The sequence below is a fragment of the Marmota marmota genome, unplaced genomic scaffold (assembly GCF_001458135.2).
Source record: "Marmota marmota marmota unplaced genomic scaffold, marMar, whole genome shotgun sequence".
Taxonomy (NCBI): Eukaryota; Metazoa; Chordata; class Mammalia; order Rodentia; family Sciuridae; genus Marmota; species Marmota marmota.
Genome location: NW_025999949.1, coordinates 27618506 through 27625699, shown reverse-complemented (window position 1 = coordinate 27625699; position 7194 = coordinate 27618506). Strand labels below are relative to the sequence as shown.

At 49.4% G+C, this 7194-nt stretch overlaps 1 long non-coding RNA gene across 1 annotated transcript; it reads right to left on the bottom strand.

The window, feature by feature from the left end:
- Positions 1–244: 244 nt before the first annotated feature.
- LOC125616501 lies at positions 245–6800 on the bottom strand. Its single transcript, XR_007347132.1, has 3 exons — positions 6694–6800; positions 6468–6611; positions 245–2876 (listed from the first exon to the last, which is right to left on the bottom strand). It is a non-coding gene; the product is annotated as an uncharacterized LOC125616501 (long non-coding RNA).
- Between the last annotated feature and the right edge of the window lie 394 nt (positions 6801–7194).

The following is a 7194-nucleotide window of genomic DNA, read 5'->3' as shown; positions in this document are numbered from 1 at the left end:
AATAGCTCAGTGTGTGTGTGTGTGTGTGTGTGTGTGTGTGTATGTATGTATGTATGTATCACAGTTTCTTTATCCATTCATCTTTTGAAGGATATCTAGGTTGCTTCCACAGTTCAGTTATTGTGAATTGAGCTGCTATAAACATTGTTGTGTCTGCATTACTAAAGTATGCTGATTTTAAGTCCTTTGGGTGTAGACCAAGTAGTGGGATAGCTGGGTCAAATGGTGGTTCCATTCCAAGTTTTCTACAGAATCTCCATTCTGCTTTCCAGATTGGTTGCACCAGTTTGCAGTTGCACCAGCAATGGATGAGTGTACCTTTTCCCCCACATTCTCACCAACATTTAAATTTCTTCACATCATAAGGCCAAGGCCACACACAGAGCACCCTCCAGCCCTGGGCCTTCTGTGACCCTCTTATTACAAGATAGAAAAGTAACACTATCTTGTTTAAGACTCCATTATTTGGAGTTTTCTGTAATTTGCAACAAAACTTAATCCAACTAACAGAAAATTCAAGCCAACCACAGCGCAAAATAATAATAATAATAATAATAATTTTCCTGACCAGTAAGGCCTCCATGCATCCAGCAAACTGCTTCTTAATCTCCACTTCTCTTGTCTCCCGGCTGCCTTCCTAGCCCACATCCCCACAGTGTCTCACCCTACCCTGGTGTCTCTTCACTGGCCCTCCTCAGCTCCGCCTTCCCCTCCTCCACTGTGGTCTGCACAGCAGCCAGAGCGATCAGAGGGTCAGCATCTGTGCTAACATCTCCTTCCCATGGCAACTGAAAGTAAATTCACAATTCTCCAAATGTTATGAAGGCTCATAACCTCAAAAATTATCCACATTCTCAAAACACACCTGGGGAATCCTAAACTCCACATCCAGGCTCTGGCAAAGCCACCGCTGTCCCGCTGCCCAACTCAGCAAGGCCATGCTGGACTGGTGTCTACCTGGCCTTGCTCCTCCCCAGTGCCTAGCCCCACCTGGTAATCCCCCAGTGACTGGATGGAGCAGCGGTGGCCAGGGCAGGATTCTCTATTTGTGGGGAAGAGGAATATCAAAGATTTTCTTTAATGCTCAGCATTTATAACACTGGAAGGCTTTACAGCAAACTCTAGGTTCCTGGCTTCTCTTACAGCTTTGAAGAATCCCATTGGTGACAACACAGACAAAGCTGGAAGACATTATTGCAAGTGAAATAAGCCTGAAACAAAGACAGATACATATGGGATCTCATTTATACATGGAATTTAAAAGATTCAGCCTCACAGAAATGGAGGGTAGGATGGTGGTTACCAGGGGCTAGGGTGGGGACGGCAGGGGACTGGCCAAAGGAAGAATAAGTTCAAGAGATCTGTCCTCTAACAGGGTGACTATAGTTAATAATCAAGCACTGAATGCTGGAAAATTACTAAGAGCAGATTTTAAATGTTCTCATCATGCATACACACAAAAAGAAAATTAGAATGTGAGGTAATGCATATGCTAATCAGCTCAGTTTAGCCGTCATACAATGCATACATATTTCCAGACATCATGCTGTATACCATAAGAGTACAGTCTTTATTTGTCAATGAAAATAAAATAAAATACTTGGATGATATAATAAGAGAGCTCTCATGTCCACGCAGCAGCCATTGTCCAGACCTGGGAGGGGCTGCACTCTGGGGGGAAGGATGAGGTCAGTCATGGACGAGAGCTCCCTCCCAGCCAGTCTCACTCACTGACGGTATCTCAGGCACCCTTGGCTTTCACTTGTTATGCTTTAACAGGGCATTCATCATGGGGCCAAATGACCAGAAGGAAAGTCCCCCTTATTCTGAAGTCCAGGCCTCCCCTAGAAGGACACAGGCCTTGCCTGTGACAAACAGGAGCCACTAGCAAGGTCTGGCTGTCAGGCTGCTGAGGCCTGAGAGCACGGCCAGGCCTGGAGAAGGGCTGGCCACTGTTAGCACAAGGAACTTGGAGTCCAGCTGGCTGGTTGGAAGCCAGACTCCACCACTTCCCAGCTAAGTGACCTGAGGCAGGTGATGAGTGCCCCTCAGGCTGCTTCCTCGTCTGTGAGGTGGGAGTGGCACCAGTACTTACTGCAGGAACTTGTGAAGACTTAATGAGAAAAGTGCATAAGAGCAACAGGCCATGCGCCTTGCACACAGGACCAAGGCTCAGTAACAGGAGCTAATGGGATCATCCCTTCTGGAGGAAGAACACTGTCCAGGCTCAGGCTTAGGGGGCCCCAGCAAGGCCTGTGAAAGGTCCATATGGGAGAAGAAGCAGAACTCCAGCAAGGACTCCTGAGTATTTGGATTAACATCCCCTGTGCGTGCGTGCGTGTGTGTGGGTATGTGTGTGTGTGTGTGTGTGTGTGTTAAATCATGACTTAAAGCCCAGGAGTTATGACTTCTTCCCTCTGAGGATCTTAGCAGCTATCACTGATGGTGCTATGGCACTTACTCAGCCTGGGGTCAGCCAAGGTCTCTGGCCAGCTGAGGAGCCCCAGGCAGTTAGAGGACCAGGACGAAGTTCCTGCTGCGCTCTCTGCATTCCACAATGGTGGTGAGACACACAAACACCAGCACAGGCTTCCTCCCCCTTCCTCTTCTTCCTTCCTCACTAACACTCACCTTTACTGAACCACTTGTTTCTGTCCTGAACAAAGGACCTGTGGTGGACCCTTGTCCAATGAAAGAAGATGCCAACACCTTAGGACAGCCTGGCGTCAGGTCCTCCTTGCTCCCTTTGTCCATTCATTCACCCACCAGGCATTTCCAGAGTGCAGAGGAGGACAGGAAGGAGTCGTGTTGGTCCTGTGTCTGCTATTCGCCAAACACAGTCACACGGTTCTTCGTGTAAACATCCCACGTGATTCCTACAAAACACAGTAGGGAGGTGTTTTAGTCAGTTTTTTTGCCACTGAGACCAAAAGACCTGACAAGAATAATTTTAGAGAAGGAAAAATTTGGCGGGGAGCTCATGGTTTTAGAGGTCTCAGTCCATAGATGGTGATACCATTCCTCAGGGTCCAAGGTAAGTCAGGGCATCATGATGGAAGGGTATGACAGCAGAAAGCAGGTCAGGACATGGAGCCAGATAGGAAGGGGGGTGGAGAGAGAGAGAGAGAAAGAGAGCATGCCACTCCAGATGGACAAATTATAAAACCCAAAAGCACCCACTTCCTCCAGCCACACCCTACCTGCCTACAGTTACAACCCAGTTAATCCCTATCAGGGGACTAATGCACTGATTAGGCTAAACCTCTCATAACCCAAGCATTTCACCTCTAAGCTTTCTGGCATTATCTGGCAGCAGCTTTGGGGCAACACCTGATATCTAAACCAAACAGGAGGACATATCCCTCGTTTTGCCGAGGAGGACATGAAGGTTCCAAATGTTTGTCCCACCAGGAAGGAGTGAAGCCAGAGCTTAAATCTAGAAGACAATCGGTGGGACTCCAATGAACTCTATGGAACAGAGAAAGGAGATCAGGAAGCCACCCCTGGAGGGTACATGTGCCTATGGAGACCTCAACCTGCAGCTGTGTGCGCAAGTACCGGGGAGCTCCTGGGAAACTCCCACCTGTCCCCCTGGGAAGCCCAGCTGCAAGGGCTGCATCTCCTCCTGGGCCTTACAGCTCCTAGCCAAGAGCTTTTTCCTGGGTCATACCAATGAGCCAAAGGTGGTCTCCGCGTACTGGCCTCTCAGTGGTTCATTTTTCACTGAGGCTGAGACCCATCAGATCAAAAGCCTGCAGTGCCAAACTCAAATCTTACAAGTCCAGTTGTTAAAAACAGCCACTAAAGCAGATTTGTAGGCATTTAGGACCTGCCTATTTTGCATATCCTACAAAACGATAGCCAGTATCTGCTGAGCCCTGATGACAGCCTTGTGGTCATAAGACCCCAAGCCACTACTGCCCTTCAGAGCTTTCTGACTCCTCTCTAGGTTTCTGAGCAGCACCACCTAGACACCTGTGTCCCCTCTGGGCCCTCTGTCCCTCCGAAAGAAACTGTGGGTGCTTTTGCCATCTCATGGTCCAACACAGGAAGAAAGATATAACTGAGTAGGATCCAGGGCCACCTGCTCAGCAGATGCAGCCCAAACTCCTGGCCTCTGGCTCCTCTCCTGCCCCTCTCCAATCCCCTCCTTCCTCCCTTGGGGAAGACAATGCCCTTCACTTCCTGCAGCACTCAGGACTGTTCTATGGACTCTGCCTCTTCACCTGGGCTGCTCCATGCTCCTCCTCTTCTGGCTGCAAAAGAACCCAACTAAAGTTTGTTCAAGGACACACACACACACACACACACACACCAGAAGAGGAACCAAAGTGCCACTTTTTTAGCAGCTGGACCAGGAGACAGTGGCCTAGGACCATCTGTTATTAAAAGTTGAGTTTCTGAAAGCAGCTTCAACCTAAGTGGAGCCTCCTCCTGCAGCCAGTGGAGACCTGGAGCCAGCAGAGCAGAGAAGTGATGAGAGAAATGGCCAGGACTGAAGCTGGAAGGGGAGGGGAGTCCTGGCTCCTTGACCAATGCTGAGCAGAATAAGAAAAGAGCAGAGAATGGGCTTCCCCATGGTGGTATGGCGACCCTGCCAACTTGCAAACCACTGCCCAGCTAATGCCCTGCCCTCTTGCTCCTGGACAGCCCCTCCCTCCTCTTGGAGAGACCTCAAAGAGACAGGGAGGGGCACAAGGGGTCCACACCATCTCCAACAAGACCAAGGACAAATGGACCCAAAAGTCATCCAAGGAGGCAGCCTGGGCCAGAGGGTGGCGATGGCTATGAAAAGGGCATAGATCACCACATCCACACCCCAGGCCCTTTGGGACCCTCAGTGTGCCCCCTCCTAGGTCTTTAGATAAATACTTGGACTTCCAAAATCAGCCCTGGCCACAGCCCAGAGCTAAGAGCCTCTGGGTTCTATGATTTTTTGCTTTGTTCAGAGTGTTGATTTTCTCTGCTGCTTAAAGATCCCATGGCACCATTCAGCTCCAGCCTCAGCCTTGAATTACAGCCTTCCCTTTGCTCATTAGGCTCACTCTTGGCTGGCCTCATTTTAATTTCTCTTCTCCGTTTGCTTTGGCGAGGGCTGGGCAGAGGAGTTGCTGGAGCAGTGTGGGAGCCTCTCGGCAGGACTCCAAGGCCTGCAGAGGAAATGCCATTAGCTTCAAATCCACCATGCAGGAAGGGAGGCTGGGATCTGCTCCCCCTCTCCCTGGCTCAGCTCCTGGAGCGGGAGGAGAAGAGGCTGGGGGATGGGGAGGCGGGGAGAAAGCCTAGGGTTAGGCTCCCTCCCGCCTTTTGAAAGCAAGAGCTGGTCCTGGGGGAGGCCGGGAGTTGACCCTGACAAGGCTCCTCTGCAGAGTTGAAAGGGAGCCAGGGGAGAGGGTAGCTGTTTCAAGGAGGAGCACAACTCGCAATCACAGGGAGTGCAGTGATCCTGGTGGAAATACCCTCAAGAGAAGACGACTCCACCATCTTTGGAGGCTGGAAACTGCAGAAAACAGGACTGAGAGGAGGTGAAGTAGCACAGGAAAAGTCAGAACTCCTCTGTTCACCTCCTTTATCCAGGGTGTTCAGTGGGGTGTATAGTCCCAAGTTCCAAGGCACCCCGACCTTTTCCAAGTTCATTTATGTCATCTCCCTGACCTCAGTTCCCACACATGTAGAAAGACACTGGTGAGGCCTCCCCCGGAAGATGATGGTTCAGTTCAACATGATGAAGGCATACATGAAAGAAAGGGGCTGCCCCCTCCTTTTGGGGCCTGATGGACATGGGTTGTGTGCCAGAGTCAGACCTTCCTGGATTTCAGTCTTTCATGATCTGGTTAATTTTGAACCTTTACCCACTTTGAATTAGTTCCTGGTAGATGCACTGGTGCCATTAGAGAAAGAGATAACTTGGAGAATGACTTACAAGACTTGGATCACAATTCTTGCCTAGAATGTGGAACGTAAGTGAATCAAGCACCCCTGTTACTCCTGTTGACCAATGTAACTGTGACAACTGGCTTGCTTTAACTCCCTTCTCCCCCCCACACACACACTTCTCCTCCTCCTCTTCCTCCTTCCTTCACTCTATAAAACCAGACTTCTCAGATGCCATTTCAGAGCACTAATTATGGACAACTAAAATTGGAGATTCCCAGATGGCCATCCCCACCTTGGCTCAAATAAACTCTGCTCACACTCGGTGCTTTTTAGGCTAGTGCTGTGGTCACAGCCACTAACCTGATGCAGCCTACATAGCTCCTAAGACAGGATGAGAACAGACACATGAGAGATAATAATCTGTGAAAGGGGTGGGCAGGGTGCTCATCCACTTCTCAGCTCTTCTATAAGTGGAGTAAAAGCACCAACCAGGAAGAAGGCGGGCTTTGTCCCAAACCTGTCCTTTGTCTGTAATCCTAGCATCTCATCTCATCCACAATCCCTTTTTGATCACCTCGGGGACTACTCACTCTGCAAGAAACCAGGTCAGGGTACCAAATAAGGCAGGTGTGGTCCTTGTCCGTGTTGCCCTTGCAGACCTCTGGGAAGCAGGACTGTTAGTCAGCAATCCCCCAAGTAAAGGTGTGAGCCTTGCAGCTTAAAGTTCAGAGGACCTGAAGTAAGAACGATAACTAGGCAGTGGGCGATAACTAGGAATTGATTCCACCATTTCTCAGTCCTCGTCAGAGCACCTACCTGTATGCCAGGCCTAGATCTACCTCTGGAGATGCATCAGGAAGCAAGGCTGACACTGTCCCAGACGTCCCAGTGACCAGAAGACCACAGACAAGCCAAAGCCACCTATAGAATAAGGAAATATGTTTACTTCTGATAATATCAAGTACTTCAAAGGTGTGTGCTAGAAACTGAAGGCTACTTTACAGGAGAGAGTCATCTCTGAGGAAGCAATATTTGGGCTGAAAATATTAACACCTGTATTAAAACCAGGAAAATATTAACACCTGTATCAAATGAGATGATAGTGTAAAGGTTCCTAATCATTGCTGTATACATACATGGTGATATCCTTAGACATTCCTAAGCATCCCAGCATCTAATCCACACCCAGCCCGGACTCCTCATCCCCACCCACAATGCCCCAGTGGGGGCCATTTAAGACCCAAGACCTGAGGTTCATCTTCGAGGAAGCTGATAAATTCTACCTGATGGAGACCAGAAAGCACCTCACACCTGAGC